This window comes from Pteronotus mesoamericanus, unplaced genomic scaffold (genome assembly GCF_021234165.1).
Source record: "Pteronotus mesoamericanus isolate MK-2021 breed Mesoamerican mustached bat unplaced genomic scaffold, CSHL_Meso_final contig_82, whole genome shotgun sequence".
NCBI classification, from domain to species: Eukaryota; Metazoa; Chordata; class Mammalia; order Chiroptera; family Mormoopidae; genus Pteronotus; species Pteronotus mesoamericanus.
The window spans coordinates 21,606,977-21,633,711 of record NW_026555265.1 but is presented as its reverse complement, the minus strand read 5'-3'; the positions used below and the strand labels follow the sequence as shown (position 1 = coordinate 21,633,711).

At 35.7% G+C, this 26,735-nt stretch overlaps 1 protein-coding gene across 1 annotated transcript in view; it reads left to right on the top strand.

Moving 5' to 3' along the window:
* The window catches only part of ROBO1 (roundabout guidance receptor 1), a 390,902-nt gene that overhangs the window by 45,438 nt on the left and 318,729 nt on the right, over positions 1–26,735 (top strand). The gene's annotated exons all lie outside the window — the stretch shown is intronic.

Genomic DNA, 26,735 nt, shown 5'->3' with positions numbered 1-26,735 from the left:
AAAAATTAACAGAAATTTAACACTCTGTGAAATTTTTTAAAAGAACTTGTATTTAATTGCTCTTCATGTATACCTCTGATGTTTTATATGTATGCTTGGAAGTATATAAAACCCTGTGATGATTATAAGTAAATTTAAAATAGTTTTTGTGGTAGGTAAACAGACATGAGCAGACCAAGGAAGCTGGACCAGGTATAGAAGGTCACCAGGGCAGAAACTCCTGTGGTGACCTTCCCTCCCTTAGCATATCACTCATGCAGTTTATACCCCTTGACTTTTGATATCACCGGTCATGCAGTTTGGACCATTCTTGATCTTTTCATTCCGGGCATGTTGCTAGTCATGCGGTGCAGACCTTCTGGAGGGGAAATGAACAAGGGGGCTGAATTACAGCCCTTATGCAGGACAACAAGGTTCTGACCTGCATCAAATAGATCTAGGCCCGCGCCTTTCCCCTCCCCTTCTTCCGTCCAGCTGCCTTACCTTTACCTTTCTCTTTCTGTCTCCTAAGCGCTTAGGGCTCTTGTTTTGCCTCTGTTAACTTGTTCCTAAGCCCATTACTTCTACAGCTCACTCCTACCTCTGTGACTTTATAAATAAACTTTCTCATGATTTGAGTCTTGACTCTGAATTCTCTCTTAGTCAGAATTCAGGTACCCAGGTTGCTGACCTTGGATCTTGTCTAACTCCTCTCATCTAACACCTGGCGTCATTCTTACCAACAGCTTTCATCTTAAGCTGGTAATAACTTAGAGGAAAAAGATATATACATGTGAAAGGTTAAATAAGAATAGACAATTTGAATATTATTTACAGATGATGAGATGACATATCATAGTATTTCTTTTTAAATAAAGAGGGCATGGATTGCACTGGCCTGGCAAGGCGTTGTGGAAGAAGAAAAGGTAAGTAGGAACTTGCTGGCATTTGGGGAAGTTCATAGGTGATAATATAAAATTCCTGACAAGGTTTCTATAGTGACACAATCCAGAGGATGAAACACGTGATTTAATATAGAGAAGTTGGTAGATTAGGTCTATTTGGTTGAAAGTGAAAGAAACCCATTCAATAACAGAAGGAAGACTCATCAACTCATATGTTCAAGTCTTAGAAAATGCATTTGTGGGATCAGACTTAAGGGGCAAATGGAACAAATAACTAAATGCCATTAGTATATTTTAATTTCCTCTCCTAGCCTTCCTCTTGTGTGGCTGTTTCATTCTTCTACTTTACAGGTGTACCTCTTGCATGTAAGAGCAAACGTGATGCTTGGCAGCTTACAAGCTAATAGCTTTTTGCTGTCAGCTCTAGGTAGGAAAATCCCAGGGAAGGATTCTACTTATCCCATAATAGTCATATGTACATCTCTGGACCTGTAATTAGTGTCATCAGCCTGGGGCCTATGCTCGCCACTGTGGTCTAGGAACGGAGCCTATTACCTGAAGGGTGGAGGAAAAACGTGCTGGACAAGGACTCCCCCATTTTTATAAAAAGTTGCCACCATGGACAATTAATATGTAGCAGAAGAAAAGTTCTGTTTATTACTTAACAATGGGGGACATGAATGATTTTAATAATCAGTGAAAGATATTGAGTCATGAATGAAACTAAGAATACCACTTAGTATCATATTCCTTTATGTGCTAGCGAGTTTATAATTCTAGTTGGTATAGCCTTGATTAGAACCATATATATTGTTTATTTTTAATTGTAATATCATTATCACAATAATGACATCATAAAATTCTCCAAAGGGAAAGTTTAAACTATTTAAGGTTAACACATGCCTTCCATTCTGTGTGTTCACGAAAGAGATGATGTTACAATTTTGCTATGTAGTGTTGACCTGGTTTTCAAAGCACCAGTGTTGAAGGAGCTGCCCTGTTTATGCAGTAGACCCTCAAAGTTATGCTTTCAGTACAACTTGGAAAATATTCAAACCAAGACTTTGCTGATGAAAGAAGTGAAAGGAATTCTAAAAATTACACTTTGGGCTATAGTCAGCTGTATGAGAACTAATATATATGGCCGATGCCTGTGTCCTCTTGCTATGAATATTTATAAAAAGTCTCTTAGATATTTTAAAGGATTTAAAATGTTAGCACACGGCACCAGATTTTTGGCTGTTTAACCCATTTTACTGTCATAGAAACTCTGCTGTTTGTCCATTGTATCTGTGGGTTTTTTTACTCCACTTTGTGTTAGACAGGTTAGAGGAATATCAGGATTGCTACTGTTGGTAGAGCCTCTTTAAAAACTGCACATTTCAGGGTTGTAGGGCTGACCCATTTGCATGCATCGGGACCTCTTTCTTTGTGCACTACTAGTTCTGTGTTATTTTTTTAATGTTATGAACTGGTGATTCTCAGACTTTGCTGCCTGAGCCAGACCTGAGATCTACCAGATCAGAGCCTCTGAGCTGAGTCTTGAACATTTTTTTTAATAGAAAACTTCCCAGGGGATCCTGCCCTGCACCCAAAGAACTGCTTTTCCTCTTAGTTCTCTTGTTGCTGATTCTGAGACTACAGTGATATATTTCTGCAACCTATACCAGCAATAAACACCCAGAGGCATCCTGTATGGTAAGAAGAGTTTGGTATCAAATGACCTTAATTCAGATCCTAGCTCAATTACTAACTGATTAAATAACTTCGTTGAGTCACTTGACTCTATTATTCTGAGTAAACTGGGGATGATGAAAGCATTAATCCATTGTGAATTAGATGAGATAAATTATAACATTTCCTGAAGACAGCTTGCTTATTATTGCCTTTGCAGAATTTTTCTTGGGTATTGTAATAATTACTTGATTATTCTGTTATTGTGGTTATTTTATGTTGTATATAATTTGAATATTAAATTCCCTGGACAAGTCATCTGGACTTCTTAATCTACTCTGTTTTCAGATTTTGGGGAAGCAATATTTAGGCAACAATTATGCTTTGAGTTCTTTAAAAATTTAAAGGAATTCTACTTTTATGTACCCTAAAGATTAGAGGGGTGGCTATCGTTTGAGGTTTGAAGGTTGGAACTTAAAATGGTGAAAGAACTACCACATCATCACATAGTGTGGTATTATTGTTAGCTAAAAACTCCTTCGGTCTATTTATTCAACATCAAAGAAGAAAAGCAGAAGGGAACCAGCATCCCATGAGTATACGTTACGTTTGAGGTATTGTGTTGAGTAATTTTTCCTAAATTATTTCATCTGTGAAGCAGATATTATTACCAGGTCCTCAAGGCCATTGACGCCTGAACTTTATTCATTCAAACATTATTTATCATATTTTAAGAGTATAAAAAGAGAAAAATATTTTATTGAGGTAATATAGTTTACTATTTCTCTTCTCCTTTACTTTCACTTACTCTTTGTATCCTCTGTGTACCTCTGTTTTGAGAAATAAAATGTGCTCTAAAATATAAAGTGTTCTAATAACCATTTATAGGGCATTCTCTTTCCCCTATGTATCCAAAAAGATTGCATTTTAAAATTTAAAATTTTCCAGTGAAAAGCATATTTAGCTATCCTCTTGTTTTTGTATGAAATGTGTTGCACTCATAACTGCATGAATTTTTAGCAATGTTTAATAATAGTAATTGAGCTCTGTCTGCAAACATAAATACTTCAGTTCTTGTTTATTTTTAATTTTATGTGCAATGGAAAATTAAATTTGTGTTCATATGATTTTTATACAAACTAATCTTTTTCATATGTTTGGCTTTGGGTTTTTTGAAAGACAAACTTTAGAAAATGTGAGGGCTTAAAATCTGCACATGTGATGCTGCCAGACACACCAGTGGGCTGCTGTTTCTGTAGAACACACACACCCTTGACTGTGTGCACTGAAGTTGTAGTGTGCTTCCCAAGGGAACACCCAGGAAGGGGAGCTCATCCTAGACTTACTTGATGCTACTGCTATTACAGACTTTTTCAAATACCCTGATCTAGTGTCTGGATAAAATATGCTGTGGCCAGTCTAACTCAGCTAGGATATTTCCAACAAGTAATTAACAATATAACTCATAGTTTTTTGGGAAAGGACAGTTAAGTGTTCTTTTTGTTTGTTTGTAGATTTGTAATGCTCTGTTCTACAGCAGCCGTCCGCAACCTTTTTGGCACCATGGACAGTTTTGTGGGAGACAGGGGTGGGGGGAAGAAGGTGATAGGACAGAAGGCGGAGTTCAGGTGAGCTTTGCTTGCTGCCCAGTTCCTAACAGGCTGCAGACAAATAGCAGTCTGTGGCTCGGGGGCCAGGTCAGGGGAGGTTGGGGACCCCTGCTCTGCAGCATTCTCTTCTATCCTTTATGAATGTGGAAACCTCATTTTAAATCTGAACTTCCATAATGATAGCGTTACCGTTTTAGTAGCATTTCACTTGGGAGAAAAAAGCTTCCAGGAAATCAGCAATGTTTTAAAAGTATGTATGTTTGTGTGTGTGTGTGTATATATATATTTTATCTATTAAAACTGTCTTCTTATATTTCAGAAAGTACATTTGTGAGCATAACAATAGTTATTTAGTTTATAGAGTAGTGCTTGATGCAGGTAAGGTTTTAGGAACCACCTATCTGTAGATTGGCTTTACCAAACTCAGATAATCTTAACTTATTCCAGGATCAGACAGGTTCAAGTAATTTATGGAAAATTAGACATCAGGCAAGGTACTTAACCATCCTGAACCTGCCCCTCTTCATCTGTAAATATTTAAACATAGGAATGTCAGGGATATTCACTAAGATAAAATACATAAAGCCCTGACACCTAGTTAGGCCTATCATAAAATTAGTTTTTATTTACCTTAATCCCGCAATTTTTCAACCTTTTTCATCTCATGGCACACATAAACCAATTACTAAATTCCTATGGGACACCAAAAACTATTACTATTTTTGCTGCTCTGACCAAAAATATAGGTATAATTTCGATTCATTCACACCAGATAGCTATTGTATTGTCTGCTGTCATTTTTTTTATTTGACAACCTGAGGGAAAAGAGGTCCGTGCCCCTGACTAAACAGTTGGGTATTGCATGTTTTAAAAATTCATGCAACACACTGGGTGAAAATTGCCACCTTAACCAGTAATAAAATATAATCCAAAATTTACTGCTATATCATGTGAATGAAACTTATATGTCAGGCAAGAAAAATGCATTGCCTCTCACATAATATAAAAACTTAATGTTGTTGAATAGACCTCGAAACAGCTCTTAAAAAGAAGAAATAAAACTGAAGTTTAGCCAAACTTGGTTATTTAGTTTCTTCACACTAACACAATTACTATTTTAAAAAGTTAAAGAGTTTGTCATTTAAAAAATGCATATTTTACTTAAAATGTATTTTTTCAGTTACCATAAAACATTATGCTTCCCATTTTACGACTCCAGAAACTTTCACCTGAGTGTCTTGCTGGTATTCTGTGAGGTCCTTTATGAGGTTGTCATATCAAAGTAGTTTGTCCTCAAATGAAATCATGTAGCCTTTTGAACAAGACAACAATAAAACTTTCAGAAAATCTTTGATATTTTTATAATAGGAATTGAAAAATAGATTGTATTTAATGTAAAATATTTATTTCCTTCTACCCATAATTTCTTAGACTTAAATAGAAAAATTATTTATCAATGTAATCAAAATGACTCTACATGTTTGATATGGTCACCTTTGGAAGACTAAAAGCAGGAAAAGCGCAGAAGAATTTTGTATGTAATCATAAATCATAGCTTGTTTGAGAAAATCAAAATGTTTGTTTCATCTTTATCTTTTTTTTGTTTGTTTTTTGGATAGTATTCAGTTTTACCCTAATGCAAAAAGAGTTATCATATTTTCTTATAACATGATGAAATTATTTTATATAATGTTGAAATACTTTTTAGATTTAGTTTTTTTAATTTTAGGAAATTTTTCATATTGATGTTAAGGATTAACTTTCTAAAATAAATACACTAATACACTCTGGAGGAGCTATGTAACATACCACACACACACACATACACACACACAAGGGTCATCATTGCTTTTTTTGGGGGGGGCTTCTAAACAAGATATATTAAAATGTTATATGTCTAGATTGAGGACACTTCCATCCCAAGTTCTGTCTAAATGACAGGTGTCTTCATTGTCCAATTTTCTTTCTTTCTTGGAATGAAAGAGGGAAGATTGGGTATAAGGGAAAACCTAAATAGAAAGTCATGAGAAAGGAAGCAAAGTTTTAATTATAGGAACTAGGCTTGGCTTAGAGTAATAAAATAATAACCCAGCTTCAAGGATGGGGTGGTGAGAAAGTGTGACCAGGTCACAGCAGAACAGCCTTACAAGGACCGCTGGGAAAGGAGTCACATGTCCTTAGAATTCCCCTGCCGAAGGAGGGCAGTGCCCTAGGGCTTCTGGTTGCCCTAAAACTGGAAGGAGGAATTAAATGGTTTGGAGCAGCTCTCAGTAATATTGACAGATGAATGGATTAAAAGCAAATAAATAAAAAAACCCCCACAGTTGGAAGAGGAAGGGAAATGGATACCTAGCAGTTAACACTTATGTGGCAGACACTCTGCTAACCACTTTACGTTTGGCCTTCTTAACAATCTCCTGAGGTAGGAGTTTTTATTCCAGTTTTATGTCATTTTACACATGAAGAAATTGAGAATCAGAGAATGACATTGTATAAATTTACATTTTTATGCATGAACTTAAAGCTGTGGGGAAAAAAGGAATTGTGAGTCATAATCAAAGCAGATCACTGTAGTATCTACCAAGAGACAGATCCGATACATTGTAGAATTTGTCCAGGTAAATTAAGAATGTGATACTTAAGTGATATTTTAGAATGTGAAATAATTTATTCTCTAGTCATTTCTAAAGAGTTGGAGCTCTGAAAAGTTAGTTTTGAAGTGCCGGTGTTATTTATATTAAAGCAATGTGTTTTATTATTAAACCTCAATACCCAAATGGTACAAATTCGTATTTCTTATTAGTGAAATATGGTGACTGAAATTTGTAATGGAAACAACAATAGATGAGGCGATTTCAGACTTTAATGCATATCTGAAACACTTCTGGTGCTCGTTCAACAGATGTTTTTTAGAAGACTCGGTACAGTAGATCAGAAGTGGGGCCCCTGACTTCTGAATTTTTAACAAGATACCACCTCCATTATTCACCTTGATGTTCCCCATTAGTGAAGCTCTGTGATTTTTCACAGTGATGTGTACCAGTGTTTTAAAAACCATTTGTAAAGGTTTGATTTTCTTTTTGCACTTATTTTCACTTAACAGTAGTTTAGAACTGGAGCCACAAGTTGCCTGTGACTCTGGAAAGAAATTAATTAAAATAAAAAGAATAAAAGTTGAGTTTTAAATACTCAAAAGCTGCATGTGGCTAGTGGTTACTGTATCTGAGAGAGCACATGCAGAACATTTTAATCATTATTGCAGAAAGTTCTCTTGGAATACACTGTTTTAGACTTTAAGAATGAAATTTAGCTTGATTGTAGTATTACTATATTTATGGTATTGGAATCATTTTTTAAAATTTGCCCTATTAACTATCACTTTCTCTAGGAGCAGACATTTTCTTTACAAAAGTAGCTTTCATATTAAAACATAATTCTAATTAAGTAAAAAAGATTGCATGTTTGTTCTTTTGTTCATTTGACAAGAGTAAACATGTTTAAAAAGATCATTACTTAGATAGCTTCGATTTGAACTTGAAATGGTAATCTTCTGAAAATTCTTTTGATGTACATGGGATTTTCCCACTAAAAAATTTCCCCTGAAGAACATTTCTTACTCTGCTCAAAGAAGTAGGTGGGGCCCCAATATTTTATCACTTGATAAAACAAGTTTAAAATTGATCTGCAAAAATGAATCAAAGTGGGCTGTGTAACCTTCAGGATTTGCCCTTATATTGCTACAAGTCATCAGCTTATTGTCTGTACCCTCAAAAGAGGTGTTTTTTTTTTTTTTTAGTTTTAGAGATACAACATAATGATTCAATATTTATATATATTGCATAAAGATCAACACAATAAGTCTAGATAACATCTGTCCCCCTATAGAGTTACAAAATATTTTTTTGTAATGAGAATTTTAAAGATCTCCTCTCTCTGCACCTTTTAAATAAACAACACCTATTATTAACTGTAGTCACCATGCTGCACATTGCGTCCCACTGACTTATTTTATAACTGGAAGTTTATACCTTTTGTCATGAATTTCTGTATAAAATGAGCATGGAATTTATCATTAGACCTTAAATGTAACTATGTTAGTTTGATGGCATTTTCCTGAATATATTGCAGATAGTTTATAAGGTATCAAGTGAGATTATCTTAGGAAAACATAGTGCAATGATATAATTTGAAACATTCTTGAAATAGAAAAACTTTTTGGAAACGGGATGGAAAGAAACTCTGCCCTATTTTTAAATATTACCTGTTGACATTCAAGTTGGTATCTAAATAATATAAGTCATTTAATGTATGTAAAAACTAAATTTATAGTGTCGGCTTTTTTTTCCCAAAGTCAAACACAAGGTTAAAACAAAAACAACCCGTAGCTTCCTTTCTTCTTGTCTCTTGGTCCCAAACCTTAGAGCTGTTGGACTGAGTTGCATGAATTCTTACTTCAATGTGCTTCTTGAGTTTTTATTTCTTTTTCTCCTTCATCACTGAAGTTGCCACACGCCTGTATTAGGGTGTGAGTATGTCTTTGGTCCCTGGGTCTCCTCCCTGTACCCTTCATCCCGCCCTGTGAGCCCCTAAACAGCATCTTCCTGTTACTTTCCTCTATAAAATCTTTTAAGAACTTACTTGTTGCTGGTAGGCTAGACTCCAAAAGCCTTTCTTGACCAGTTTTAGATTTCTGTGTTTGGCTAAAGCAAGAATTTAAATTCCTATTTTTCCACTAGTCTTAGACTAAAGCCTTCCTACAGATCACGCTGAGCTTCTTGGTGCCACATCCTTATCTGGTCCCTTCCTCATTACCTCATTGGAAACATCCTTTACCTTCGTCTCTGCTTTTTTTCCGCAGTTATAGGTTAAATTGTATCCCATGAAAAGCTGTCAAAGTCTTAACTCCCAGTGTCTGTAAATGTGACATTATTTGGAGATAGGGTCTTTGGGGATGAGCCAGCTAGTTAAGGTAATCTCATTAGGGTAAATATGGCTGCATCCTTATAAAAAAGGGAAATTTGGGCACAGCAGCACAAAGAGAGACACAGGGAGAATGCCAAGTGAAGATAAAGGCATTTTGCGGTGTGAGATGCAGCAGCAGCAAGAAACTTCCACTAAACCACCAGAAGCTAGGAAGGAGGCATAGAAGAGGTTCTCCCTCACAGTCCTCAGAAGAAACTAAGCCTGATGACTTAACCTTGGATCTCTAGCCTCCAGAACTGTGAGACAACAGATTTCAGTCATTAGAACTACGCTGTTTTTGGTACTTTCTTATGATAGCCCTAGGAAACTGCTACACCCACTATATTGTTTGTTTGTATATTTATTTATCCATTTTTAAAATCATCACCCAAGGATATGCTTATTGATTATAGACAGATAGCAAGGAAGAGAGAAAGAAAGAGAGAGAGAGAGAGAGAGAGAGAGAGAGAGACATCGATGTGAGAAACATCAATTTGTTGCCTTCCATGCGTGCTCTACCTGGGGGTGGAACCTGAATCCTAGGTGTGAGCCCTGACTGGGGATAAAACCCACAGCATTTTGGTGTGGGATGACGCTCCAACCAACCAAGCCACCTGGCTAGGACTATGTTGTTACTTATTTTAAAATTTTTTTGTATTAATGCCCATCTTCAAGAATCTGATGGCCTTTTATATGAGTGGGTGTTCTCCCTATAAAAATGAAACTTATGTTCATAAACATAAAATTCCAAATAATTTCGGGGACAAAGAACCTCTGACCAACCACAGTCATATCCAGCTCTCCAGAGTCAATCAAAATCCCTTCTCTGAGAAACTAGTTTGCCCACTTCATTTACCTTTCAGTTCTTATTTCTCTTGTGGCATTTATGTATATTTACATAGTTCTTGGACTCAGCTTTCTAACATAAGTAAGCCCCTCTCATTTTGAAAACTTTAATCTTTCCAAGCCCCAAACAACTGGATTCTAAGTATTTGAAGGAGAGGGTTAGTTCACCAACATTGCAAAGTAATTATATATAAAGGGTATGAAATCACATGTTCACATTCCCAGTAAGTGCCTGGAAGATACTAAGTGCTCAGTACTTACTGCCAGCTACTCTTGTTGCCTTTCTTAATAATATTGATGTCTGCTGAAACACTTCTCAACAGAAAATAACTTGAATGTCCTGCTTGGGTGAGGGAATAATAATAATAGGTATCTCTTCACTCAGTCTCTGCTGGCCAGCATCAAGTGAAGAGTAAGTGTGAAAAACTGAAAATGAGAAGGCAGAGGAGCAGTGTTGCATGGCAACGTAAAGAAATGGATGCAGGCTTTGGAGTTGATAGCTTTGATTCTTAGCTCTCTATGAATTATTTCAGACACATTGTGCAAGATTATATGATGATGTACAAGTATGATATGTACTATACAAATATCTCTCTGTGAATTATTTGGGAGATAATTGTGCAAGGATTTACCCCTTTGAACTTTTAAAAATTCATATAAAAAGGTAAAGCTAATTATCCTTGTATTTCTTGTGAAGATTAGAACCTCTTGACTAAGTCGTTTTTATATCTCCATGCCTGCTCAGAGAAATTTGCATTCACTTTGAAGAATATGCAGACACTTTGAAGCACACCCTGACCAGGCTAAGAAGACCTCTTCTTTAGTCTCTTTTACAGAAGATTTTACTCCTAACCTCCTGTTTATAGGATTCAGAACAGAGTCTTGGTTCTGGCTACAGGGGATTTTTGTTGTCAACTTTAATCAAGTATTTTCAAGATGTTGATTAGTTTTCCTTTGTTTGGAAAATGTGAGGGCTGACAAATTTTTCTGTTCTTATTCCAGCTTTAACATGCTATATTAACCTCATTTTATGGATGAGGAAAGTGGCCCAGTAACCAGGGATGGGGAGGTAGAAAGTGATGGGCCCAGGAGAAAAGCCTGAGTATTCTGATACATTCCTTACTTTCTGCCCACCTGCCACATAGAATGAAAGTATTATTTCCAGTTTTTCTTCCATTAATTTGAGAAACTCTAATCTGTAAAGTGTATTCTTGTGCAAGGTAAATTCTTAATAAATTGTACTGTTTTATGGCATGATTTAGTGGTGAAATGCCCCAATTCTGGAGCAGGCTGCAAGGATCTGAATCTCTGTTCTATCACTTAGTACCTGTGAAATCTTGGACTAGTCCGTTAATTTCTGTGCCTCCGTTTCCTCACCTACAAATTATGGAAAAGAATAGCGCCTACCTCAGGACATTTTGAGTATTGTGAGAATTAATACAGCTAAATGAGTAGAAACATAAATGCATTTTAACTATTGTTCTATTTGACATTTAAGGCTAATGAATATGTGTCATAGTAAGTTCAGCCTCGAATTCTGTGACTTTAAGACTCTAATGTAAAATAAAATCATTTTGCGTACCTGTAAAGTACCAATGACAAGTCCTTATACTCAAAGAGTATGACCAATTAGGTCAGTGACCACTTACACTTTTAACCTCATCCCTGGTTTTTTTAAAGCAGAAAAATAAAATAAATAAAATAAATAAAATTTAGAAATTAGAGAATACTCATGAAGGTATAAAGAAGGATTACACATTGAGACACAACTTTTGGTTATGTTTAATAACTAAAAATTTTTTGAAAGTTTATATTACTGAATGTGTTGTTATTCCATTTTGACATGCCCATACCTTATATTCAGGAGACCATTTTGATGAGCCTATATTTGCCTCTGAAAACACCTAAATGCAGTTTTATGTGAACATGATGTAAATAAAATACTTATTTCAAAAGAAATTTACTCTTTTATAAATATATTTTATTGATTATGCTATTACAGCTGTCCCAGTTTTTCCCCCTTTGCCCACCTCTGCCCATTACATGCCTTCCCTCTAGGGCACTTAGTTCACCCTCCGCCCCCCCTGCCCCGGCACTTAGTTCATGTCCATGGGTTGTGCATGTAAATTCTTTGGCTTCTCCTTTTCCTATACAATTCTTAATGGCTCCCTGTCTATTTTGTACCTACTGATTATGCTTCTTAATTGCTGTACCTTTTCCCCCTTCCCGTTCCCAGCTGCAAATCCTCCACATGATCTCAGTATCTATGATTATGTTCCTATTTTGGTTGTTTGCTTAGTTTATTTTTTAGATTCAGTTGTTTATAATTGTAAATTAGTTGCTGTTTTAATGTTCATAGTTTTGATGTTCTTTTTCTTAAGTAAGTGCTTTTAATATTTCATGTAATAATGGTTTGGTGATGATGAACTCCTTTAGTTTCACCTTGTCTGGGAAGGACTTCATCTACTCTTTAATTCTAATGATAGCTTTGCTGGATAGAGTAGTCTAGGCGGTAGGCCCTTGCTTTTCATCACTTTGAATGCTTCTTGCCAGTCCCTTCTTGCCTTCAAAGTTTCTTTTGAGAAATCACCTGATAGTCTTATGGGAACTCCTTTGTAGGTAACTCTCTGCTTTTCTCTTGCTGCTTTAAAAATTCTCTCTTTATCTTTAACCTTTGGTGTTTTAATTATGATGTGACTTGGTGTGGTTCTCTTTGGGTCCAACTTGTTTGGGACTCTCTGTGCTTCCTGGACTTATATGCTTATTTCCTTTGCCAAATTAGGGAAGTTCTCTTTCATTATTTTTTCAAATAAGTTTTTAATTTCTTGCTTTATCTATTCTACCTCTGGCATCCTTATGATTTGGATTTTGGTACATTTGGAAATGTCCTAGGCACTTCTTATACTATCCGTGTTTTTTTTTTGTTTGTTTGTTTTGTTTTTTGAATTCTTGTTTCTTCTTACTCTTCTTGTAGAATGCTTATTTCTTCCTTACGTTCCAAATTGTTGATTTGAATCCCGGCTTCTTCCCCTTTGCTGCTGGTTCTCTATAGGTTTTTCTTTATTTCACATAGTGTAACTTTCATTTCTTCCTTTATGTTTTTGCCATGCTCGAGGAGTTCTCTGAGCATCCTGATGGTTTGAACTCTGCATTTGATAGGTTAGTTATCTCCATTCATTTAGTTTTTTGTGTGTGTGTGGGGGGGTGTTTGTTCTCTCTCATTTGGGCCATAGTTCTCTGTCTCCTCAATTTGTCAGCGTCCCTGTGTTTATTTTTGTGTGTAAGGTAGAACTGCATTGATTCCCTGTATTAGTAATGTGGACTGTTGTAGAAAAGGCACGTGTAAGTTGTGTGGGACTGAGCCTTAGGTAATCGCCTGGGTGGGGCAACCCACCCTTCCCCTTCACCACTTTGTGGCTCTTTGTGGGGGGAGGGCTCAGAGAGGGGTCTGCTGCCTGGCTTCTGGGGATTTGCCTGGCACTTGCCCTGTTTCCAGTCACTTCACCCACTCCCCATATGTGCCTGTTACCCTTCCAGCTGTTGCTCTGGTGTTGAATCCCAGAATGGGTGGGTTTGCATACATTTTAAGACCATGTGGGCCATTTGAGTTTCCTGAAAATCTGACAATTTCTTCCACTGCCCCAACCCCTACTGGTTTTTACAGCCAGAAGTTATGGGGATTTATCTCCCTGGCACTGGAACCCTAGACTCTATGGTCTGGCCTGGTAATAGGATGAATTGCTCCCAAGGTATCCCTCCCTGTTTTTATCCACCACATGTGAATATGGGACTGCCCTTCTGCCTCTGCCACAATCTCTCTGCACCACACTGGTCTCCTCACTTCTTCCCCTGTCTCTGTGACTCTGTCCCTCCTACCTGTCTGGATGAATGTGGCTTCTTTAGATCCTTGGTTGTTGGACTTCATACAGTTTGATTTTCTGACAGTTCTGCATGTTATTTGTTTTGAGGTTTAGCTGTAATTCTTCTGTGGTTGCATGAGGAGGCTTAGCATGTCTACCTATGCCTCCAACTTTACCAGAAGTAAATTGCTCTTACTTTTTAAATGACCATATTATATATAGTTCTAAAATGAATTAAAAAAACAACCTTATATTTGTTTTTTCTCTCAGTTCTTGTTTCACTGTTGGCGGAAAGCTAGAGAAATACCCATTAGGTTGAGTTATTCTATGAGTTATAATAGGCTTAGTTTGAAAAATGCAAGTACATTTTGATCATGTATTTTGGGCTTAATGTATTATTAATTGAAGGTCTCAGAATTGCTCAAATGTGAAATGAAAAATAATTTAAGGTTAAAAAAATGTTTTCCCTGGGCATCATAGACCAGAAATTACCTTGTAATGGTATTGAAAATAAGTAAAATAATTAGGTCTGTTTGCTTCCTAAAGAGAAGAAGCATGTGACCGAGCAGCCTTTTGTGGCCTGTGTTCATTCAGTCTCATACAGATTTTGCAGCTTCGCAGGAGAATTTATTTTGTTAGAAGATGTTTGCTTCTACTCTTTCTATGTTGCATGCAGTACATTAGCCTCCACTAATTCTAGCTTTGTTGCATGGAGTTTTGCATGTACAATTCTTTTTGATTCATTAGCTGGTTATTTATGCATGCCCACAAAAAAGTGTAATGTTGACTAAGAGGCACATAAGTGCATATACATTGTTTAAGTGATAAGTGTGTTGCTTTTGAATCATTCACATTAACTGTGCATCTACAGACAAACTTTAAAAACTAAAAGAAAATTGAAAGAAAGAGAGAGAGATAAGTACTACTGATTGTTTGTTTTATTTTTCGTTTGATGTTTGCACTCTTGTATCTCCTGCAACTGGAACATACAGGCTCGGTATAGCATGAGTACTTTGTACATTTTAGTTGAGTGAGTAAAAGAATCCTAAAGAGTTAGCAAAAGTTGGATTTGTTTTCTCTGTTTTTTTCAAAAATTTGTGCTGGGCTCTCTTTGCTGCATCTACTGTGATGATGAAGATCATTCTCAGCAATCAGACTGATGATATTCCAGAAAATGTTGCCATCGCTCTGAAGAGATGGACAGTTATTATGAAGGGTCATAGAGGAACCTTGAGGAGGAACTTCAATCACATCAACGTAGAATTCAGTCTCCTTTCACAGAAAAAGAAGAGGCTCTGGTTGACAAATGGTGGGAAATAGAAAGGGACAGGCTACCATTCGCACTAACTGCGGTCATGATCAACTGCAAATACGATCAAAGGTTTTACACTGGACCTTTGTTAAAAGATGAATTCTGTGTGTGCTCACTTCCCCATCAATGTCATTATTCGTGAGAATGATTCTCTTGTTGAAATCAGAAAGTTCTTGGGTTTGGGTTTGAATAAGATCAGGCATTGAGTATTCAGTATCTCAGGCCCATAAAGATGAGTTAATTCTGGAAGGAAATGGCATTGAACTAGTATCAATTCAGTTGCTTTGATTTAGCAAGCCATAACAGTTAAACACAAGGATATCAGAAAAATGTTGGATGGTATTTATGTTTCTGAAAAAGGAACAGTTCAGCGGGCTGATGAATAAGATCAGAGTTGTCCAGCTACAGAAACAGCAAGATGCAGGATGATTCCTCAGACTTTTTTTGTGATATTTAAAAGATACAATAAAAATCCTATATTGAAAAAAAAATCTTGTTGTCTTTCACTTCTAAAATAAAATATTTTATTATGAAAATAATACTAGAGCATCATGTAATAAGTTCATAGAAACTGGAGAAAATTCAAGAGAATGAAACAAAAACTGTGCATTTTCAATGGTTCCTAAGAAAGCAACACTTTTTTTTTTTACAAATTTATTTTTCCAAATACATTTGTCTCTGCCTTCCCCCCACCACTTTCCCTGGCTCCCTCCTCCCTCTCCCTCCCTCAGTCCTTCCCCACTTTGGTTTTGTCCATGAGTCCTTAGAAAGGAACACTTTTAAATTACTTTTTAGATTATTGCTGTAGATCTTTTTCTCTCTCTGTCTCACTTTTTCTCAGCCTACTTCTTCTGCTAGAATTGTACAGCTTATACCACTGTTAATCCTTGTATTTTCAACACGCATGATAATGTTTATAGGTTTCGGTGTCCTTAGAATTATTTTTAAAGACAGTTTCCTACTTGTAATGGACCAAAAGTTTTGTATATCCAAATGGCTTCATGGGGGCCATGGCCCCAGAGCTACGGTGGATGTCTGCTTCCCAGAAGAAGTAAAGCTTGCCCTCACATTCTCTTGAATTGTCTCTAAGCATGGGTGCTTGTTTTAAATGGCCTATAACTACATGTGGGGTCTCCCTTTATTTTCTTTTTCCATTGTCTGATCATCCATTTAACAAATGTTTACTGAGTACTTGCTGAGCACTAGTTGCTGTTGTAGGTGCTGGGAATGTAGGACTATTACAGTTCTGGCTTATTTAGTGACTAAACGCAAGTATTTCAGTATCATAAATGCTTTCTAAAGAAAACTGATACTATGGCAATTTCCCTTCAGAATCAAACTACCATAAAAATACTGAATAAAAGTATTATATTCTCCTTTTAAAGTTACATTAAAATAAAAATGAGAAATGCATATAGGCATTATATTACCACAATTTAAAAAAAAGGAAAAAGACATACCGTATTTTGCCATGTATAATATGTATCCCCTGACCCTTGTATACTGCACACCATGCTTTTGGCCCAAACTTTCAGGAAAAGAAATCTTTCATTTTAATTTTTTAATTCAATTTTTATTTCTTTATATTTAGAAATAAAACCAACTATTGTTTTCAGGGTATTATTTTGCATATAGATATTGCTGTTGCTTTCTAGAGTTACACTTTTAATGCATATGCATGAATAAAAGAAATAAAAATATTTATTTTATTTTTTAAATTTCTTTATTGTTGTTCATTTACAGCTGTCCCTATTTCCCCCCCATTGCTCTCCCTTTCCCTGCTCACCCCCTTTTTGTATTGATAGGGAATTAGTACTACCCATGTATAATGTGCATTCTCGCAAAAGCTTGGGCAAAAAAAGTGTGCATTACACATGACAAATATGGAACCTCTATTCCAAAAGAATAAGCCCAAACTTAGCTGCAAAAGAAAAGAGAGAGAGAAAGAAAGAGAGAGAGAGCGCGCGCGCGAACACGCGCAACAAATCTCAAAGCAGAGTGCAAAAAAGGAAAAACGTGCTTTAGAATCATGATAATTTTTTGGAGTTCTTTGCATCAAAAGTTGTATATATTAATGTTTTATGCATGGTAGATTTTCTGGATCTATTACACATAGCCTTGTTTGGACTGAAGAATTATTTGTGTACCCCTTTAGAAAACAAAGATCACTGGGTAAATTTTAAGTTAGTATTTGGAATGCCCTGTACGTCTCCACATCTTGTATGTCATGGGATTAGAATCCGTCTCTCAGCCTCTTTTGTTATGGTGCTCCTTAGAATCTGGAAGAACTGATTAGGGATAAAAAGAGAGAGAGAAATGGGGAAGAAACAAGAGGGGAAAGGTGACGGTTTACTAATGTGTAAACGGGTTTCTTTAGACATTCTTGTTCATGTCAGAAATACTGACTGGGTTTAAAAAATGAGTGAAGTTGACTGCATTCCTATAGGGATTTATCGGTAATCCTTTAAAAGGCTGTTTTAGGTACTTTTTTTTTAAGTGTAACTGTAGTTAGACAATTATTCTTAAAATTGCCATTCCATTCTCCATCATGCAGACACCTATATTCATAAGTTTTTAAAATATGGCTTAAGTATGACTACCTAATTTAAGAAATAAAGTTGAAAGCTCTATTTTTAGTAATTTAATTGATTTTAGGTTATTGATTCAGTAAACTGTGTCTATGATATACAGTCTATGAAAATCTGATGCAACTCTTTAGAGAAAGAATTCACTTAAATACATATTGAAATTTAAAATATGATTAATTTTAGAATAAAGATTTCCCTTCACAAATTTAAATTCAGGACAAAGGAAGTTTGGTAAGCAAGGTTTATTTTATATAGTTAATAGGAGTATTTTTGAGTTGCCATTTCAATGATGAAGTCTGCTCATGTTCTCTATATTGAGGGTCTAGTTGGCTCAAATGTATAACCATCTGCTATTTCCATGTTACATATAAAAAGAAATGAAGTGTAGGTTAACACTGATGGCAGTAGCATGCAATTTGTCCTAATAGGTTGAAAATCCAATGTTAGGAGGAACTATATTTCCATAGCAATTAAAAAATTCACAGGACCACCCAAATACTGTTTTCACAGTACAAAATATTATCCAGAATCCTTTGTCTTTGAAAAATGGTCCTAACACCCAAAATAATCTGTTATATTATCAGAACTGAATATTTTTTTCTTTTAGAATAAGTATTAGTAAATAAAGTGTTATTTGTGAATTTTGATAACTTTAGTGTATTTATAGAGAATTGACTTGAAGTATCATTCGTCACAGTTACAAAAGTCATCTATAGTCTGGTCACCCTAGGATTTTTTACTTACAATGAAAGGGAAGAAAATGACAACACTACTATTCTCTCAGGAATATTTAAGAAGTGTTAGTGTGTCTTTTAAATTTTAAAAATCACACATTTACTCAATGGCTTTATATGTGATACTTTCCAAGGAACAGAGATACTTTTGGGGGGGTATTCATTTTTAGAGAGAGGGAAAGACAGAGAGAAGGAGGAGAGAAACATTGATGTGCAAGAGAAACATTGATCAGTTGCCTCTTGCACATCCCCAACTGGAATCCTGGCCCCCAACCCAGGCATGTGCCGGACCGGGAATTGAACCAGTGACTTCTTGGTTTGCGGGATAACGCTCAACCCAGTGAGCTACACCCGTCAGGGCCAGAAATGCTTTCTTATATATGGCTTTAGAGGCAGTCTACTTCTGATGATTCTGCTAGAATCACAATACCTTGGCTAGGGTAAGTGCTCTAGCTTTGTTTGATTTTACATGTATTATGAAAGATGTTGTGCTGTTTAAATGAGAAATAATTTTGAGCTGAATTCTCAGCTAAAACTGGAGACTGACTCATTTTGCAACTTTCCTTATAAATTTAGGAAAAAAATAATCAATTCTCCATAAATAGTAAGAATTCTAATGTAATTCCAGGAAAGCCTGGGAGCAGAGTCATAAAATCAGACAACTTCCATGTACTACATTAATGGTTCCAACCATGAGACATGCAATATCATATTATGCATCAATGATTATGCTAACTTATGAAGTAGAGATATTATTTTTATACTCATTTTACAGATGAGGAAACTCATATTCAAGTTCACACATCTAACAAGTAGTAGAGTCTAAATTTGAACTCAGGCAGATGGAATTCATTCTCTAGATTTAATAAACTTTCCCCACAAAATGCTACATTAGTTCATGTTTTTTTGGATTACATTATTTCTTCCTTCTGGAAATCAGTCTCCCTTACTACTGCTTCTCTTTGTATCATTTGTATTTTTCAGTATTTTCCTTATTAATATTTCTGTCTCTTATGGTGAATTGTAGGCTATTAAAGTCAGGGATTTGATTTCATATTTCTTTCTGTTGTCAATGTTTAGCACAATTCTTAGTACAATATAGGACACACACACACACACACACACACTCTGATGGAGAGAATAATGAGAGAAGATGTACTTTAAGATATACACATATTTTTGTTTGGCTTTTTCTACAGACAGTAAAAACCCTCCTATTTGCACATTAATTGGAAATTTTACTGAAGGGCAAATAGAAAACATGAACTGAGCTAATCAACTTTGACCCTCCAGTCCCTTTCTTTACAGCTCAGAGTGAAATCCTTCTTGATTTGAGGCTAAGGCAGCTCCTGCAGTTAATGTCCTAGTAGCTTCCGTAATATTTGGGTCTTGTGACAGAAGTGTCTTCTTACTTAGATTTGATATTATTAAAAATGGTGGAGGAAGGCAAGTGATATTGTTTGTAAAATTTAACTTATGGTACTGTCAATCTTTTTCTTATTTCTGGGAATACCACCATATATTAAATCCTATAGGAATATTACAAAAACACCCAGGATTCAAGTTTAGAATTCTGTTCAGTCTATTTTGATAATCACTTCAGATGATAACTGAATGCCACTGGCAGTATCTGTTAATTATTAAAATCATTCTAAATTTTGGCAAAAACACGCCCCCATCCAATCTTTAGGTAGATTTACAATAAAAATAAATTAGAATTAAACACAGTACCTAAGGAAAATTGTATGAATCATTCATTAATCATGTAGTTGTCTTAATGCATTCTGTTTCACTTGTATTTTTTTTCTCCATATAATTTCAGAATTGAAACTACCTAGTTTGTCTGTGGTCTCCAGTCTGTTTTTATACTTATTCTGGTAGGAAGTGTGAGCATTGGGGAAATATGTATAACTCAGTAGAGGATATTTAAGGCTATTCTCTACATGGTGAGTAATTAATGGGTGCCGTCTTCTTATTTTTAACAAATATCTCCTTGTAGGATGAAATTCTGACAGTAAAATTATAGGATTGGTGCCCACAATAGGATTTATGTTAATAATTGGAGGCTGTCTACTTCTTAAAATGTAAATGGAGCTTAAATACAAAGGTTAAGAGGCAGGACCCTTTTGAGAATATAGGTATTCTTTTATAAATATAGATATTGTCAGGGCAAATATATATACCCCTACCCCATCTTGGACAGATGTCACCAAGTTGTCTATTAATATTCATTGTGTATCTGTCAGCTACTCACTGAACTTGTTTCTCTTGTGCCTCTAGCAATTTTATAAGCATTTTTGAGCTGCAAGATCTTTTATACACGCTATAAATGGACCTTTTAATCATTTTAGTTTTCTAATATTACCTGCCAAAAAATACTAAACAGAAATTTGTATCAAAACAAGACTTGGTTAATAAAATAAATGCTGTTTCACTCAATCTGCTATGAAGAAACAGACTTGAAAACATGAATAAGCAAAACCCTGAGATAGATATTACTGCCATGCTAGAAAAGAAAGAGTAAGATCATATATATGAAGAAGAATAAATTTATATATGTGCGTGTGTTTTACCTACCTCAACAGAATGTTAACACGATCAGTCTCTTATATGGTTACTTGCTTGTATTTCTGAAATGTGATGTCTTAAAGGGAGGAACAGTTTACATCCAACTAGGAGCTTGATTTCCTCATCATAAATCTAATGTGACTGTGATATATTTCTTTGAAATACTTAGCACTTATGTGTATATCTTTTTCCAGCTGTGGTTGTGTAAATATTTAGATATTTCAGTCACTTGGGTTTATATTTTATCTTCCAGCGGGCAGTTGTTGAAGGAATCCTGCCATGCACTTTTCCGTGATGCTGGCCTTGCCTGAAGTCAGTCCTGTTACGTTCCCAAGGCTCCACCAGGAGTCTTGCCAAGGGCAGCTGACATTATGATCCTAGTTCTTGTTAAAGCCTCACTCTATAAGTCCTTTTCTTCTTTTACCTTCTTTTAAGGCTCCTGTGCAGAATGTAGTTGACACCTAGAAGTTGGTTTTGCCAAGTATAATATAAACCTTCTATTTTATTTACATTAAAAAAATATCCCAAATAGCATAATTAGAATGGTGGTTGTACGGTGGCTTACAGGAACTCAGTATTTACGATTGAAGGGAGAATGCTTTTTTATAAATAACAAGGCAATAATATCATAGAGAGGTTTGTGAGAGAGGGGAGGTAGATACCTCTTCTAGGGAGGAAGACTGCAATCACTAAGGGTCCTTCATCTGCCCTCTTCTGAGATTCATATATGCTCTTCCCTATTGGGTCTTGGTGTAAATCCCAAAAAATCCTCCTTTGAGAAAGTGAGTCACAGTTATTGACAGAAGTTGAGTGATTTTTCCATCAAAGTGTGTTGGTGGAAAAAGTTTTCAGAACCAGGGATATTGAATTTTAATTATGCATACAGTGGGTAGGAATTGAAGTTCTCCAAATATTAAAAACTGAGAATATAAGGATATTTACTAAAAAATGTGCGACTGTATATAGAGAAGATGTCACGGTATAGGAAAACTTTTTTATCTCCACTTATTTATCATGAAGGTCTTTACTGAATTAACTGACTATGAAATGAATTGAGTTCCAGGTGGCTAGATATTCCATGAATGTGTGGGAAAAGAGCAGCAGTTGTCACCAGGATTGCTTCTTGCTGTTTTTGCTATCTGCATTTTAAGAATAAATGATCAGAATTGACACTTCCAGTGTTGGAAACAAGAATGGACAAAACATGTTTCCCTGTAAATTTTAACAAATTAATCCTAGCAAATTTATGGAATACCTGGAAAAAGAAAGGGTTTTGAATTTCACCAGGATTGAAGCCAGCGCTGCCACCTTCCAGCTGAGTGGCGGCAGAGAGCCTCAGTTCCCCTGTGCAGACACCAGATGTAACAGCACCCACCCCATAGAGAGGATGTTGGGACAAGGAGATGATGGATAATTAATATTCTTTTTTTCTAATTTTTTTTCCTGCCCAGATGATAGTAAAGAAAAAAAATTATTATAGTTGTTATAGCAATGGTGATTGCCATTTATAATTTTTATGACTGAGGTTGATGAGTCACTCATTATAGATATTACTCAGGAATTGGAAAGTTTCTTTCCTGAAGGTGAGAAGTGTGACCTTTCGATTTTTTTGTTATCATTTGCAAAAGTATTGGCTCCACAGTTAAGTAACTCTTTTTTTATTTTTATTTTTGCTATCACTAGCCATTCTCTTCAGATTATTATATATGGTGATAAGGGTGTTTTTTTATTTTTTTAAGTGTGTTCCTTGGAAACAAAGGTCAGTGGGGATGTCCTATAAAAAAGAGTTAAAGGGCCCAATAAATTTGAGAAATATTGTATGTTTTACCTTTCTTTTGTCTAATCATAATGTGTATTAGGAAGACTAAATAGACCTTGATAGCTGTAACTCTTCTTTTAGAAATACCTATTCATAGTCTGAGGAAAAGAATATTCCAAAGAGCATTGTGGAAAATGTAGCCTTTACTAGAACAGAACGCTTTTTTTATTGCTGAAACTCTTCTAGTGAATGCTGCTTTACGAAAATCCCAGTGAAAATGTGGGCCTGAGTTTAATTCCCCAAAGTCATTCTGGCTGTGGTCCCGCTGTTTGGGGCTGTAGGTTAGGCAAGCCCTGACCCCCGCTGCACTTGAGTGGAGCCAGGGGATCTCCAGCTTCTCTAATTGGCTGTTACTTCCTCTGCACAGTCTCCCTAGATGATTTCATCCTTTTCCATGGTTTCAGTCTCCAGCTTGATTCTTCATCTACAGTTCCAGCCGAGGTTTATTTTCAGAGGTCAAATTTGGTTATTCATTTGGCAGCTTGTCATCTCCATTTGAATATTCGAGAAGTACTTCAAACTCTGCGTGTCTTGTATTGAATAAATTATTTCTTGTTTTTTTCTACTAAACCCCACACTTTTATTCTCCTCCTTCACTGGGCTTGCCCTTCACCCACTGCTCACATCAGAAACTTGGAATCTCCCTGCCCTCTGCTTCTCCATCCTGCGCATTTTTATGTTCGTTTTCCCCCACATTGCCAGTGCATAGATCCTGTTAATATTGTAACTAAATATCTCTACATTCTTCTGTTTTCTCCTCTGTCTGTGCATATCCAAGTTAAGATTCAGAATTTACTGCTTAAAGTGTGCAAAAGTGTCCTAACTAACCCTTTCCCAGCTTGTCTCCTGCGACAGTACAAATTTGATACTACCAATAGAGAGTTCTTTAAAATCAAACTTGATCATGCCATCCCTTGCTTAAAATTAAAATGTTCTCACTGTCTTCAGTTAGGTTTCAGAACTTTGGCTTGATATAAAAATCCCATCATATATTGCTTCTAGCTACTTCTTCAGGCACAGGCTTTCTAATCACTGACATGAACCTTATATTGAGACCATCCTAACCTACCTGCAGGTCCTGCAAGTGGACCGTGTTATTTTGTCACTGTGCCTCTGAGTGAAATTACCTCCTTTTCTTCCTAAGTCTTTTTACAAGACTCAAGTTGCATGTCTCAGGATAACTTCTCTGCCTTGCTCAGGTAGTTTTTCTTTGTGTTCTCATGGCAACCTGTGCACCCTTTTTTCCTATCTAAAATGGATTTTTAGAATTTAAAATAAAATTTGTTATATTACCTCCACAGTTAATCCTGATTAACACCCCCTTTCATAATTACAGCCAAAGCAAAAGCCAGTAGTATATTCTAATGCTTTATTTTGTGAAGTTTTAATAGCACTTGGAATTGAATGATTTAAAATGCCATTTAAATTTAATTTGACTTTAATATAGCCTTGGTGAGAGAGTATGATTTTGTTATTTTTTTTTCTCATGTTGCTGGTTTATTTTCTCTTTTAGAGCTTGGTTTTATTTAAAGAGCTTATACCATGCTGTATACCATGCACTAAACTGAAGATATTTCTCAATATTTTAGCTTATAAAACTATTACTTATTTTTTATACACACACACACACCCACACACGCGCGCGCGCGCACATACACGCAGAGGGTCCAGCAGAAGTACCACCTGCTTGAGTGTGGTTGGTAGGGTAATAATATGGGTGTAATAATTTTTAGTTTTAATTTAAACATTTCACCTAAAATGTCATATGGTGTGCTTGAGTATAATGTTGTAATGTCACAGAATTACATGCTTATGATTTTGTAATAAAAAGTTTTGTAATAAAAAACAGGTGTTATTTGTGCTGGACCCTGTATATATAGTTGTTTCATGGTAGATATTAGCAAATAATACATCTTTTAGTTTTATCATTCATTTATTGATTTCATTAAGGAAAATGTTAACTGCAGTAGTTAAAAATTAGAGATATAAATAAGCCCCATGTAGAACTTACAGTCTAATGAAGGTCAAGTAGTATGCATATGGTTACAATTTAAAAAATAAAATATTTTAAAGTCTCTTTATAAAACGGATGGTTATTAAGCTTAAGATCATTCCACTCAAATAGGTCTTTCTTATCAACAATTTATTCATTTATTATTCAGTCAAGACATATTTACTGATCACCTGTAGTATGCTCAGCACTCTAACAAGTGTAAGAGAAGCAACTGTGAGTAGAACCAGACCCACAGACCTTACAGAGTGATGGAAAAAACAGACAATATTCAAAGCATCAAACAAATAAATTTACATTGTAATTCTAATCATTTTTACCAAGGTAGTTATATAGTTTTATTTTAGGAGCATTTAATTTTTGTTGTAAAGATTAGGGAGAACAGAGATTTGAAAGAAGGGTGGATGTAAACTAGGGAAAGATTATTTCGAGCTCAGACCCCATATCAAGCATAGGCCTGTGGATAGCAGAAACTCAAAATACTTGTGGAGTTAACAGAAGGCTGGGATGAAAAAAAGCAAAGGAATGGAGGAGGAAGTCTGGAGAGCCAGATAGGGGAATGAACACTTGGGCTCTTGTAGCTCGTGTTAAGGACTTTATCTTAAGAGCTATGAGTTTATTTTAAGAGCCATTGAAATAGGGGAGGACCCAGGTTATATTTACATTTCAAAGCCTTCATCTGCTACAGTTAAGTGAAGCTACTGAAGAGCTTTCCTAAATCCTGGTGGGGATTGATAGAAGCTTGATCTGGGAGGGTAGCTGGCTGTAGAGGTGGAGATGAGCAGATTGATTTGAGAAGATTGAGGGAGGAGTAGGGGACAGAGAGGAAGGTGTCAAGGAAGACTGGTTTTTACTTTTCCTTGTTCATCGAGATTGGAACACTATATGAGAACAAGGTTTGGAGCACATTTAATTAAGCCTTAAGCTTTTGAATTTGAGAAATCTCTAAGAAGTTTACATATTAAATCTATCCATGGCAGCAACAAGGTAGAAGTATTAAAAATATGAAACTTGATCTGTTTTAAAGATTATAATCTCATTGGGAAAATAAGATACAGACACAAAATATTTAAAAGGCTCCTACTCTCAGGACTTTATTTATTAAGTAATACATAAGGTCTAAACAGAGGGGTGTCCAACCTTTAGACGTCTCTGTACCACACTGGAAAGAGAAGAGTTGTCTTGGGCCACACATTAATTACATTGTGACGTGTAATCACAAAAAAATCTCATAATGTTTTAAGTAAATTTACGATTTTGTGTTGGGCCACATTCATAGCCATCCTGGGCCACATGCAGCCAGTGGTCCGTGGGTTGGACACTCCTGGACCATAGCCCCTCACCCAATATTCGTTTTCATTCAATATGTATTTAATTAATTACTTAAACTCAATGATTTAATGTATCTTTGAAGTCTATTGAAATATTAACATCATTAAATTAATGAACTTTATTAATAAAATCTCTAAAAATGTTTTCATTTAGTAATATTATTTAGAAAGATGTTTTCTATGAAGAAAAGTTTCAGCACATATTTGACTACAAATGTTCATTAGTATACAGTATGTTTTGTTAAAGAGCTGATTGGTGTTAGTTAAAAAGGAAATTCCAGGAAGTCATGCCAATTTTTGTAATACTCAGCAATTCTCTAACAAACTCCTCTGCAAAAACAGGCACATACTTGGTACAAAGAGACAGGGTGATGGGTTCTGAAAGGATTTATGGACAAGAGATTGGAAAAGCAGGCAGGATTTGTACGGGCACAGTTTTAGCAAAAGCACTTTGTAAGTGGAAGGTCAAAAGGACTCAGGAATTGGAAGGTATAGTCAACGTGGACACCAGAAGGATTAGTTAGTGAAGAGGGTCT